At 44.6% G+C, this 14,342-nt stretch overlaps 1 protein-coding gene and 1 long non-coding RNA gene across 5 annotated transcripts in view; one reads left to right on the top strand and one right to left on the bottom strand.

Annotated features, from left to right (window-relative positions):
* Nucleotides 1-14,342, bottom strand: part of LOC310680771 — a 506,863-nt gene that overhangs the window by 137,088 nt on the left and 355,433 nt on the right. The window lies entirely within an intron of this gene.
* Nucleotides 1-14,342, top strand: part of SLCO4A1 (solute carrier organic anion transporter family member 4A1) — a 58,895-nt gene that overhangs the window by 6,262 nt on the left and 38,291 nt on the right. Inside the window, exon 1 of one of the 4 annotated variants that reach the window (XM_083447368.1) lies at nt 2,661-2,723. The exons of 2 other annotated variants lie outside the window; for them this stretch is intronic. The gene's annotated coding sequence lies outside the window, so the exon portion shown is untranslated. Of the gene's footprint in view, nt 1-2,660; nt 2,724-9,312; nt 9,606-14,342 lie in introns of those variants that run through there. One more of the 4 variants, XM_083447366.1, reaches the window with a different exon arrangement.

The following is a 14,342-nucleotide window of genomic DNA, read 5'->3' as shown; positions in this document are numbered from 1 at the left end:
GTTCTAATGTCGGCAGCCTCCATATTCTCTCAGTAAATTGTCACGTGAAGTTTGGAAATCATTTTGGCAGTGGTAACAGCGTTACAAGGCTTGGCCCCTGCTGCTCCTTATCCACCGACAGCCCGGGTAGAAAAGGCGTGGCTTAGGATCCCCACACACCCAAAGTGTTGAAAAACCTCTTTACACAGGTTCCCCCTCCCCAATTCTAACTGTATTCAGCAGCAGAAGAAGCGGCTTGGGCGCTTGGGGACAGCGCGAGGGCAGAGGGAGCTGCCCATAGGGGCGGGGCACGACGTGGGGCCTCCAGAGTCTGCCTTCCTCCTCCCACTCAGCCGCTCTACAGCTGGGGGGTTTGGGCAGCATGGAGCCTGCGCATGCCCAAGCTACCGCATGTCTCCCAGGAGAGACATGTGGCTTGGGCATGCTGCAGGCCCTGCAGTGAGTGCCACCCGGCATTTTGTCACCCCCACAGTGGTGACACCCAGGGTGGCCTGCACCCACCACACCTTCCTTCCTCCGCCCCTGATTGTAGTAGCAAGTTGAGCTGCTTAAAAAGGGTCATCGTTGGAGCAAGCCTCCAGTGGAAACATGCCTAAGGCTTCAGAGAAATCGCTATCCGTTCTCGTGATCTCTGCTAGTCATGCACAATGGCAATGTGCATCTGTCATCAGCTTGACCTTAACTACAATGTCATTGTGAATGGTGCAAGCCATATCTTCTCCACCCATCCCAAACAGAGAGAGAGAGAGGGAGGTTTATACCTCCTGACTAGCGTCCACCTTATTTTGTAAGGGTCGGAATGCGAACACTCCCGGAAAATGTTGCTTGCCCTGTCGAAAATCTCCCTCAACTGCCCTCATCCCGCCAGAAGTGCTTTCATAATAGGGGTGGTACTAACAAAGGATTGGCTGCACTGGAACTGAGTGCCACTGTTGAATAAAGGAACTGGAGGAAATGGTGGATTGGGCCTATCAGTTTTAAATCTGCTTTGAATTTGGGGGGTGCAATAATTTTTGTTTTTGCTGTATCTATGTTTCTGTTCATTTTGTGGTTTTACATATTTATTTTGTAGTTTTAAAAACATTTCTTCCTTATTTACCATAAGCTGCCCAGAGAAACTTTTCTTATGGAATTGCATAAATAGTGTTGGTAAAGGAACTCCGCATCACTCCTCTGACATATTTTACTAGCCTTGCTGGAAATCCTCTGACTTCCCTCTCAATTCATGCAATGTTTTGCCAATGCGGGGAATCCCCAAACTCATTTTGAATCTTGCTTTAGGCAACTTTGCAGCAGCAACCATAAACTGACTTATTCATTCTGCCCCAACCCAGGGCGTATGTGTGCATTAGACCACAACTTCTTGTTTCTTCTTCCGTGTATGTGAGATCAGTTGTCTTCAGGCCTCTGGCAGGATTCCTAATGCGCACAAGTATTAAAGTGAAGAAAAAACTGCTTTTTGTGTGACCTCTGTTTACGCACAAAACATTTCAAGCTTATATGGACATCAAATTTCATGTCGTTTCTCAGTTCCATAATCTGTCTCAGACCCTCCAAGTGTCCCTGCTCTCCAGGGACATCCCAGATTTAGACAAGCTGTCCTGATTTTTAATTTGATCCCAGAATGTCCCACTTTTCCTTAGGATGGCCCTATTTTCATTGGAGAAATGTTGGAGGTTATGGAGTTATGCAACCCCCAAGCCAAGGGGATAAGTAACTTTACAACCTTTAGAAGACATCTGAAGGCAACGCTGTATAGGGAAGCTTTTTAATGTTTAAGGTTTTATTATGTTCTTAATATATGCTGGAAGCTGCCCAGAGTGACTGGAACAACCCAGCCAAATGGCCAGGGTATACATAATAAAATTGTTGTTGTTGTTGAATAGGACGCCCCTATTTTCATCAGAGAAATGTTTGAGGGTATGTGTGCCTTTCCTCTCCAGACTTGGGTGTTCCCAAGATATTTTCTGTTGATCCTGGAGTATGCAATTGAAACACCACAGAGCGGTTTGAAACTTAATTGGTTTATTAACAACGGACTCAGCTACTTGAGAAACAGCTATTTGAATGCACTATAAACACACAACACCAGATGGCACCAGAGAGCAGTAAATTTTAAAATGCGATTATTCATAGGGATTTCTTTCTTTTGTCACAACGATCTAATTTTTGACTTATTTATAGTGGGGGGTTTTCCTGTGTCTAGATCCACCCAAGGTTATATACAGTTCTCTTGCAGGGCTCCTACTACAAGCCTGCCCTTCAGTATACCTGACAAAAACCCAAGCTATTTCCCATAAACATGCCACTTTGTGCCTGTGGCTTGAGAATGAATGGAACTAGCTCTCTGCTACTTTTGAAAGTGTTCAAGAGTCACATGAGGAGATGCTATGTTCTATGGACAACATGTAGGTGATAAATTATTTATGTGAATCCCTTTATTTCACTTCTTTCCTGATGTTGGGGAACAGATTGCCATCACAGTTGTACCTTGGAAGTTGAACAGAATATATTCCAGAAGTCCGTTCAACTTCCAAAATGTTCGAAAACCAAATTGTGGCTTCTGATTGGCTGCAGGAAGCTCCTGCAGCCAATTGGAAGCAGCGGTAGCCCCATCAGAGGCTTGGGTTCCAAAAGAACATTCACAAACTGGAACAATCACTTCTGGGTTTGTGGCGTTCAGTAGCAAAAACGTCCGAGTTCCAGGGTGTTCGAGATCCAAAGTACGACTGTATTTTCATGTCTTGGTTGATCTGGCTGGCTGCTTTTGGAATTGAAAGGCAGGAATGGCTAGACCTTGTCCTAGCCAACTGAGCAAATTTCAAGAGCTATCGCCATTCTTTTGGAACTCTGAAAGGAGGAAAGCTTGAGTCCAGAGTCCACTTTAAAAGGCGGCAGCAAGAGTTTTGATCGCAGCAAAATGGAAGAGTAATGAAATCCCCTCTATTCAAGATTGGATCCAAAAGCTGACAGAATATGCTGAATTAGATGGTTTATCAGAAAAAATAAAGAATAAATCAAAACAGGAATTTGTTTCTAAATGGGAGGTTTTCAAAGAATATCTGAAAAATAAATATAGTAGTTTAAATTCTGTTGCAGCATTTGAGGAACTTCAGTAATAGTTGTAAGGTAGATATAAGAAATTAGATTTAATGAGAATAAGTTTAATTATAAGAAAAAATGTGTATTGGCAATAAGTAATATGAATTTGAAGTATGGAATAGACGGGAGGTTGGGTCTTTAGTGTTAAGAACAATAGATGTTTTATTGTTTGCTAAGAATATTATGTGTCTATGGTTATTTTTGTAATTTGTGTATAATTTGGTATTTGTGTTTTTTGTTTGTTTGTTTGTCTTTCTTTTTGTATAAATAAAAAACTTAAAAAAATAAAAATAAAAGGATGGGGCTGCCCTTTGCATGTCCCTCTCTGAGCTACTCCTAAAGGTCAGGGGTGCTTCCAGAATGGCATGGAATCTGGAATGGGCATTGACTGCATCTGGAGGAGGAGACATGCAGGAGTTAAGGACCTCCTGCCCTTTACATGCATGGAAGTACCTTCTTTTCACATAAGGCGAATTCTGAATTCCACCCAGGGTCAGTCACTAAGTTGGTCTGAAAGGCAGGATATAAAAGAGATTGGGTTATTATGGGATTCCTTCTAGGACCCAACCAGAACTGCATTGCCAGGCCATCGCATCTCTAATGCTAGCCCGGATAGGTCAGAAAAAGGAAATAGCATGGGACAGGGTGAGAAAGGCAGCTTTTGTGGGGTGACCTTTCCTCCACCCCTTTTTTTTCTTTAAAATACAATCAAAGCTGAAAAGTATGCTTTTGAAGGATTTGCAATTTCCGAAGAAACATATCCCTCTGCAACAGCTGCTGTGCAATGCTGCTGTTTCTCAAGAGTATGAGATCTGGTTTGACAAAATGTCCATCTCTCCCAGAGATGCAAAATGAGCCCCTTGGAATGCCAACAGATGTTTGTGCCTGGCAACGGAAACATTATATACCCTTATCTTGGGAAGAAAATGCCGTGTCCATTTGGCAGTGTGATTGTGTGTTTTTTAAAGGAATATTTTTTTCCACCCCTTGGCACTGGGAACAAAATTTATGGCTAATGTTTTGAAAAGGCCTCCTGGGGAGGAAGGAAGGAAGGATGGATGGTAGACACCCACCTTTGATCTCTCTTCCCAATGCTCCCCTTCCCCATAGACCTCAAGGGGCAGGTCCATGCCATACATCTAAAATGCCCCTAATACCCATTTAAAGCACATGTGCATTGGATGAACTTTAATTGTAAGGTGTGCATATGGTTGGTGCATTTGTGCTTGCAGTCAGTTTCATTTTAATTTACTAAACAACTACTTCTTCTTCTTCTTCTTCTTCTTCTTCTTCGGTGATGACTCATAACCAAGTAAGATTGTTTTCCATAAACACAGTTTTAACAGTGACTGTGGAGGCCAATTCTGGATCCACACATCCTTTCACAGTGGGGACATGGGTTTCTGGGTGGGAGTTGATCATGGTGAGGGTTTCCTTCCTCTTAGCATGTTTCTTCTTTTCGTCCTGAGTTCAAGCGTCTTCAAAGACCATGGCACCTTTGGTAAAGGCTGTTCTCCAATTGGAGCACTCTCAGGCCAGTGTTTCCCAGTTGTCAGGTGTTTATGCTACATTTTTAAACATTTGCCTTGAGAAAGTCTTTAAACCTCTTTTGTTGACCACCAGCATTACGCTTCCCATTTTTAAGTTTGGAATAGAGTAGTTGCTTTGGAAGATGATAATCAGGCATCCACACAACATGACCAGTCCAACGAAGCTGATGTTGAAGAATCATTGCTTCAACACTGGTGATATTATTATCCACTTGTCACCCAAAGGTCTACAAGCAATTTACAGCAAAAAAAAAAAAAAAAAAAGATACATATTACCATGGGTGGGGATCAGTGTGTGTGTGTTATACAATACACTGTGCTCTGGTCCATGGGGTCACAAAGAATTGGACATGACTAAATGACTAAACAACAACAACAACATTTTATATAACCAGTGCTTTTTCCTGGGGATATTCAAGAGTACGCAGTACGGGCACCTTTTTCCCCTAAAAGAAAAGCACTGGTTAAAAGTGTAGCACTTACTGTAACAACTTTATGGTGAATACTGGCACCTCTTTTTCTAGAAGAAAAACACTGCATAGAACATAACACCCTTAAAAAAAATACTCAAATAATAAACAAAGCAATTCTCAGACCCACTCATTAACAAATCCAAAACCTCACCTTCCCCCTAGTCCAAAAATCATTCACATCGAAACATCAATTTCCCCGTTTAACCTCACCACCCAGAAGTCTGGGGTCAAGTCCATTTATTACAAACCAGTGGTGGATTTGATAGCCTCTCATCCAACTTTGGTGATCACTGGTTATGTTCCAGTCATGCTCCTTTAACTCAGTGGCAGGCAACCATCTTTAGCCCAAGGATGGAGGCTCTTAGAGTAGGTTATAAACTAGCTTGCAAAAGCCAGAAGTTTCGGTGCACTTCCATGCACACAGATGTTTCTACAGCCAGCCATGCAAGAGGGTATTATCAGTTCAAGGACATGTACCAGCCAGGGAAAAGCACTTTGACAGGAGCAATGCCCCTGAACAAGGCTAGATCCTAGGATCCCTCCAAGGTGGCATCGTGTTTCTTTACCTCCTCGTTTTATTCTCACAACAGCCTTGTGAGGTAGGTTAGGCTGAGAGGCAGCGACTGCCTCCAAGTGATCCATGCCTCAGTGGGGATTTGAACCCTGGTCTCACAGGTCCGAGTCCGGCACTCGAACCACTACACCACACTGGATCTCAATAACAAATAGGAAACAAGAAAGAAGCTGAGGGACTAGAGAGGGCATACACAACCCTTGTATACTTAAAGGCACAGGCAACCCAACTCTTACAACGAAGAGTGAAAGTCTAATTTTCATTTGCCAAGTGAGTCAGCCCTGCAATTGGTCATGTCAGGTTGATAGACCAAAATGCATTGAGCACAATCTCTCACAAGCAATTGAAATGGAAAGAGGAAAAAAAAAAAAAGGCACAAAGGTTCAAAGACATTTGGCAGAAAAGCTTTGCACGTCAATAATTGTTCTCTCCCCATTCAACCAATCAACCAACCAACAAGTCTGTTTTGTTTTTCACTGATATTGTTCCTGGGAAGAATTGGAGGAAAGTGTTTAGCTGGCAGTGGGAAGTGTATTTGGCTTTTGTATGCAAACGTTCTTTGTCAGACACTTTGGTAATATCTGTGACGTAAATATTTGGGCCGTCTTGCAAATTACAAGGCTCAGGGGACCTTTTTTTCCTCATTTCGTGGCCAGTCTCTTGCCGGTGGAGTTGCACAGATAGTTTTAAACCAGGGGCCAGCAAACTTTTTCAGCCAGGGGACCGGTCCACTGTCCCTCAGACCTTGTGGGGGGCCAGACTATATGGGGGAGGGGGAATGAACGAATTCCTATGCCCCACAAATAACCCAGAGATGCATTTTAAATAAAAGCACACATTCTACTCATGTAAAAACACACAGATTCCCACACCATCCGTGAGCCGGATTTAGAAGGTGATTGGGCCGGATCCGGCCCCCAGGTCTTAGTTTGCCTACCCATGGTTTAGGTGTTGCTTGAAAGGCAGACGTTGTGGTTTTTAAAGGAAGGAGATATCAGAGTATTTGCACGGCCTCCAGCTATGGCTTTTGAGCATTTCCTTTTTGTACTCTACATACTATTTCCTGGTGTGCTCTCCATACTAGACATGAGCTCTAACTATATATTCTACTGGGGAATTACTGAAATTCTCTCTTTGAACAATTCTTAAGATTCTTTATCAAAGGGCTTGTTCATAGGTTGAGATTGGTCAGTGATCACTGCTTTTGTGCTGGTTTCCCAGCCTGCTGGGCTCAAAAAACGCCTGGATTTTCATATGTACACCGGACGTGCACAGAGACTTCTGAATTCTAGCACTCGGCAGTGACATCATCATCGAGTGCCAGAGCATGGAGGTCCTAGACCCGTAACATATGCAAAATACATCAGGACTCCATTTTCACTGCTCTGCTTCTTGCATGCTAAATACCAGAGGCAGAAGGGAAGGCCAAAAAGGTCCAATTCACAGGGTGGAGAGCATAGATTTCTGAGATAGCTCTAGTGGTTTTTTGCACGTAGGCTAAATGGAAGGAGGTTTCTGCTAAAATAGGTAATGACCCTAATATATACCAGAATGTGAAATAATATAGAAACAGGAAGACAAACACACCCAACTTACTCATTCTGCTTACTTTCATCCACCCCCATCGTTCAGCCCGGACACTGAGGTCCAGCTCCGAGGGCCTTCTGGCAGTTCCCTCACCACGAGAAGTGAGGTTACAGGGAGCCAGGCAGAGGGCCTTCTCGGTAGTGGCACCCACCCTGTGGAATGCCCTACCATAATAATAATAATAATAATAATAATTTATTATTTATACCCCGCCCATCTGGCTGGGTTTCCCCAGCCACTCTGGGCGGCTTCCAAAAGAATATTAAAATACTGTGATACATCAAACATTAAAAGCTTCCCTACCATCAGATGCCAAGGAGATAAGTAACTATACAACCTTTAGAAGACCTCTGAAGGCAGCCCCGTATAGGGAATTTTTTATATGCTTAATGTTTTTATGTATGCTGGAAGCCTCCAAGAGTGCCTGGTGCAACCCAGTCAAACAGGCAGGGTACAAATAATAATTTTTGTTGTTGCTGCTGTTATCCTAATCCACTCCACAGTAGCATTATTTGAACATAACACAAACCATGGTTTCTGCGAACTATGGCACACAAACCATGGAGCTTCCAAATGTACTGAAATATACTCGAGTATGGATTTCATTCTGTTTATTCAGCTCATAGTAGTGAGGAATGCCAGTCCCCCCCCCAAAATGTCTGCTTTATATACATTATTTACACAATGGGCCCCACGTCATTGCCTAATTCCAGAATTCTCCTGTAGGCCAATCAGGTTGCGGATTCACTTCCACCTGGAGCTGGATTGGGTGGCTCCTGCGGACCAATCAGACTGCTGCATTTTGGATCCTATTGTTCTAGGACCAAACAGACTGCTGCATTTTGGATCCTATTCAACTCAATGCTTAACATGTACATACCAACTATGGTTGAAGGCTGGTTGTCTGTTTCCATTTCCCATTTCCTTGGTGCTGTAGATTCTAGACTCAATACCTTCCAGAGGCAGTGCACCTGCCTTAAATTTCAGACAATAAAACTTGGTACAGGCCACTGACAACCCCGATTTCCAATTCTGGTTAGCTTATTGTTGTTGTTTAGTCATTTAGCCATGTCCGACTCTTCGTGACCCCATGGACCAGAGCACATCAGGCACTCCTGTCTTCCAGTGCCTCCTGCAGTTTGGTCAAACTCATGCTGGTAGCTTCGAGAACACTGTCCAACCATCTCGTCCTCTGCCGTCCCCTTCTCCTTGTGCCCTCCATCTTTCCCAGCATCAGGTCTTTTCCAGGGAGTCTTCTCTTCTCATGAGGTGGCCAAAGTACTGGAGCCTCAACTTCACGATCTGTCCTTCCAGTGAGCACTCAGGGCTGATTTCCTTAAGAATGGAGAGGTTTGATCTTCTTGCAGCCCATGGGACTCTCAAGAGTCTCCTCCAGCACCAGAATTCAAAAGCATCAATTCTTCCACGACCAGCCTTCTTTATGGTCCAGCTCTTACTTCCTTACATCACTACTAAGAAAACCATAACTTTAACTATACAGACCTTTGTTGGCAAGGTGATGTCTCTGCTTTTAAAGCAATGACAAACCTAGACAGCATCTGGTTAGCTACATCTTTCAATTCACACATTGCCCCAAACCATAGTTAAGTTTTCTTAGCCATGCATGCAACAGAAGTCCCCTTTCTCCTCATGCCCTTTCCCATGCCAAATGTGCTCTGGGTTTAGTGGGTGTGCAGTGGGGGAGGAGAGCTGGGGAGCTCCATTGCGGAAGCAGAAGTCCTTGCACTAACAATGGGGCGAGTGACTTAGCTCTGCTTTGGATACAAGCCCATTGTTTGGAATTGCTACAGTATCTGAGCTGAGCCAGTGTGCAGCCTACTTCATCAGAAGCGTATCTATTTTCTATCTGATAACTGTTGGAAAGCATGCAGATGTTTCCACAAAAGCTGATGCTTTGTTTACACAAAGATGGTGAATCATTATCTCTTTAATTTGCTTTGTCCTGGGAGGAGAGCCAGAAACCACGATCCAGATAAAGGCTTTCCTTTGTTCGTGTTTTCAAATACATAAGAAGCTTCCTTTGCAAATGGTGGGGTCCAAACGGCACTGGCTTGCCTGTTCATACTGGGCTCAGTTCAAGGTGTTGACTTCTACATATAATGCCCTGAATGGCTTAGGGAACCAAAACCTTAAAGGACAACCTCTGCTGGTCTGGACCTTGAGATTTGCAACAGAGGTCTTTTTCATGGGTCCACCAATGGGGGTAACCCATGATTGCAGTGTCATAGGATGGGCGATTTCAGTGGTGGTAGGGTTATGGATCTTGCCCACCCCACTTTGGAGGTCCAGGTCTCTCTGGTTAGTGATCTTTTGGTGTTAAGATGTATATTTTCAACCTGCTGTTTTTCTGTCTATTCTGTCTGCATTTTTCTGTCTATTCCTATATTGCTGGAGTGGCGGTATACATAGGAACCAACTCCTAGGGGCCAAAAGTCTTCACCCCCCCAATAAAATATTTTATGGGGCCGGCCCCCCAATGTTTTATTCAAGCTGGCACCCTTGGTGGTATATATTTTGAATTGAATGTTGTTTGTTTTAATCTCTAACCCGATTGTGCTGTTTGGTATGGCTTTCTGTTTGAATTTGTTATTTTGCACACCACTCTGGGATCTCATAGCTGAGCTGGCTTAGCAACAAGCATTGTGTATATTTTAATGAACTGAATAGAGTGAAATATAATATTATGAGTCATGGGAGCATGGAAAGTGTGTATGAACTTCACAGTGCTTAGCTTGTGTGTGTGTGTTTTGTTTTGTTTTTTGGTTCCTATTTTGTTAATATTGTTTTATAGATGATAATTGCTGTAATGGTTTGTCAATAACACAATTTTTTCTGCAATTGCTGCTTTATTAATAGTACTTTACAGATGATTTTACTGAAGGTTTGTTAATTATTTTATATAATTTATGCTGTACTTGTGATGCTCTGTTACGTTGTTGTTATTTATCATTCGTAAGCTGCTTTGGGATTCATTTGAACGAAAAGTAGCCTAGAAATATAACAAATTTTTTAAAAATCAAATCAACCAGCCATGTGGTTCAGAAAAGCATGGAAATGACACAAGGCTTTGTGTGGGCCCTGGCCCACTTAAGAGGGGGAGGTATTAAAATCACACTTCAACTCTCGGCTGGGGAAAAAGATCCCTGAATAATTCTGACTTAGGTCATTATTTATCCCCCTCATAGAACTGATGCACCCCCAAAATCCCCGCTATCCCACCATGTAACACTGAGCTTTCAGCCACTTTTTAAAAGTTGTGGGCTGGTATTTCCTTCAGAAGTTCTAGAGCAGAGGTTAAGACCTTACGTTGCTCCAGATGTTGCTAAGACTCCATCATCTCTGACCATTGGCCATGCTGACTGGGGCTGATGGGGCTTCTGGAGGGGTACAGATTCTTTGTTCTAGAACAGGCTTCCTCAACCTCGGCCCTCCAGATGTTTTGAGACTACAGTTCCCATCATCCCCGACCACTGGTCCTGCTAGCTAGGGATCATGGGAGTTGTAGGCCAAAAACAACTGGAAGGACAAGGTTGAGGAAGCCTGTTCTAGAAGGACCAAAATGAAGGATGCCCACATTTAGTCTGGTTGTCTTGGGAACTGATCTGGCAACAGGAACTAATGCAGCCCACCCATGTCATTTGTTGCAATCTGCTAGGTGTGTAGAATCTCCCCTTCCTCCTTTAGCTTGCAGTCCCAAGCAGGAAGCGAAAACAAGAGGTTGATAGTGTCCCTGGTGAGCTATTACGACATGATCGGTATGGGCTGTGTTCTGCCTTGCAGGCCTTGAGTTATGCAGAACTCCGTGCAACTCTTGTCAATGGACTGGTTGGCTCTATCAAACTCCAGAAGCCGGACTAATTTGTTTGCTCAGCTCACATCTCATAGCATGTTAGAATCAATGTTTTATAAACAGTTCCAGTTCAGTGAATGTGACGTGAAATGAGCTCTGCATCCTTTCCCATTGCATGCTGCCAAAATAAATCTATTGATTACGGATTGGAAACAAAATAAAGAGCAGGGGGTTATCATCTGACTCCTCTCGCCCAGTACATTTTTAGAAGTGCATCATTCATGCTTGGAGACAACAAATGGTCTCCGATTCTTTTAGTGATGGTTGAGAACATTTGCTGGTGATTCAATTTGCAGTTTTTATCCTTTTTTTCTGTTTGGGTGGCAATTAACTTAGGATTTGTTTTATTGTTCTGTGTTGCCTTCAAGCCATTTCCAGTGCAAGACACGGTATAGATTCCGTCATTGCTGGTTTTATGTTTCTCTAGTTTTTATTATTATTGTATTATTATTTATTGAAGTTATATACCACCCTATAGGGATGCAGGTGGCGCTGGGGGTTAAACCACAGAGCCTAGGACTTGCCGATCAGAAGTTCGAATCCCCACGACGGCGTGAGTTCCCGTTACTCGGTCCCTGCTCCTGCCAACCTAGCAGTACAAAAGCATGTCAAAGTGCAAGTAGATAAATAGGTACCACTCTGGCAGGAAGGTAAACAGCGTTTCCCTGCACTGCTCTGGTTCGCCAGAAGTGGCTTAGTCATGCTGGCCACATGACCTGGAAGCTGTAAGCCGGCTCCCTCAGCCAATAAAGCGAGATGAGCGCCGCAACCCCAGAGTCAGCCACGACTGGACCTAATGGTCAGGGGTCCCTTTACCTTTACTTATACCGCCCTATACCCGGAGGCATAGTTACAAGGTAGGAGGCATCTGGTTCGCCATTGTGAGAACAGGATGCTGGGCCTGATCCAGTTGGCTCTTGTGTTATTATGATAATAATGCTTAGCCATAAGCATACTTAACATTTGCAGAGTGATTTTTCTTCTTCTGATGTCTTGATAACCACACACATTTATTCAATGAGGTTATATATACAGCTCCCTGGCAGAGCTATTATTGCAAGCCTGTAACAGGTTTCCCTCTCCTGAAAGGTAGAGAGGTAGAAGGAATCTGGAGTCTGAGCTCCGCTTCAGAGGAGAGTGCACTGCTCATTCAGTTTAAAGCTTGCCTCCACCACAAACCCAGACAATGGGTTATATAACATCTTCCCCCATCACAATTCCCTCTAGATGTTATGGATGCAGCTTCCATTATCCCTAGTTGGGGCTGATGGGAGTTATAGCTCAAAACATCCGGAGGTAAAGGCAAAGGACCCCTGGACGCTTAAAAGGTAAAGGGACCCCTGACCATTAGGTCCAGTCGTGACCGACTCTGGGGTTGCGGCGCTCATCTCGCTTTATTGGCCGTACAGCTTCCAGGTCATGTGGCCAGCATGACTAAGCCGTTTCTGGTGAACCAGAGCAGCGCACGGAAACGCCGTTTACCTTCCCACCAGAGCGGTACCCATTTATCTACTTGCACTTTGAGGTGCTTTCGAACTGCTAGGTTGGCAGGAGCAGGGACCAAGCAATGGGAGCTCACCCCATCATGGAGATTCGAACCGCTGATCTTCTGATTGGCAAGTCCTAGGCTCTGTGGTTTAACCCACAGCATCCAGTCAAAGGCGACTATGGGGTTGCAGCACTCATCTCGCTTTCAGGCAAAGGGAGCCAGTGTTTGTCCACAGACAGCTTTTCGGGTCATGTGGCCAGCATGAATAAACTGCTTCTGGCACAACAGCACACTGTGATAGAAACCAGAGCACACGGAAACACCATTTACGTTCCCACTGCAATGGTACCTATTTATCTAATTGCACTGGTGTGCTTTTGAACTGCTAGGTTGGCAGGAGCTGGGACAGAGCAACGGGAAGCTCACCCCGTTGCAGGGATTCGAACCACTGACCTTCTGCTTGGCAAGCCAAAGAGACTCAGTGGTTTAGACCACAGCCCCACCCGCGTCCCACATCTGGAGGGTGCCATGTTGGTTGGTGAACGCTGATATGGAAGATGATCACACTATTCAGTTTGTGACCCATGCTACACTACAGGGCTGGAGAACAGTTGGATACAACTCCTGCCATCTCTTACCAATGGCCAATGGAAGTTGGAGTATAACAATATTCAGAAGCCCAGCAGTTCCTCATCTGTCAGGAGTGAGCCAGCAGTAAATCACACCATGCAAGTTGGAGTCAGCTCTTTATTTGCAACAACAGGATCTGCACTGAGCACAACAGCTCTTATCCGGAAGTCTTGTCCCCATGAAGCAGTTGCTGAGGCTGAAGGTCCCCATCTCCCCACAAATAACACCGGCCTTGAAAGACCTACACTGGCTCCGAGCACAACTCAAAGTGTTGGTGCTGACCTTTAAAGCCCTAAATGGCCTCGGTCCAGTATACCTGATGGAGCATCTCCACCTCCATCATTCCGCCCGGACACTGAGGTCCAGCGCCAAGGGCCTTCTGGTGGTTCCCTCGCTGTGAGAAGCCAAGTTACAGGGAACCAGGCAGAGGGCCTTCTCGGTAGTGGCGCCTGCCCTGTGGAACGCCCTCCCACCAGATGTCAAGGAGAAAAATAACTACCAAACTTTTAGAAGACATCTAAAGGCAGCCTTGCTTAGGGAAGCTTTTAATGTTTAATAGGTTATTGTATTTTAGTGTTTTGTTGGAAGCCGCCCAGAGTGGCTGGGGGGACCCAGCCAGATGAGTGGGGTATAAATAATAATAATAATTATTATTATTATTATTATTATTATTATTATTACTGCCTATGTCCACTCCCCTCCAGGGTCCCCCCCCCCCGCAAAGCAATCAGAGGCTGTGCCTGTGCAATGCTGATCTCTTCTCCACAATTTCCATGTCTCTTCTGGTTCTGGGAGACAAGCGGGAAGGGAAGCTTGTCACAGCAGGAGGGAGAGAAACTTGCGGCTCTTTACCAGCCTGATTCATCTCTGCTTCTTGGCCTCTCGCCACCCAATTTCCTGCCTCTGATTCTGGACCTCTCTGCCACAGACTTTCCCAGCTAACTTAGCCCTGTTACCTCCTCAGCTTCTCTTCCCCCCACTCCAACCAGTTGATGACACAATCCCTGGTTTAGCGCAGTGGCGTAGCGTGGGTTGTCAGCACCCGGGGCAAGGCAAGTAATTTGCG

This window comes from Podarcis tiliguerta, assembly GCF_965153285.1.
Source record: "Podarcis tiliguerta genome assembly, chromosome: 6".
NCBI lineage: Eukaryota > Metazoa > Chordata > Lepidosauria > Squamata > Lacertidae > Podarcis > Podarcis tiliguerta.
The sequence above is the reverse complement of the archived record's forward strand: the minus strand, read 5'-3'. Positions and strand labels throughout refer to the sequence as shown.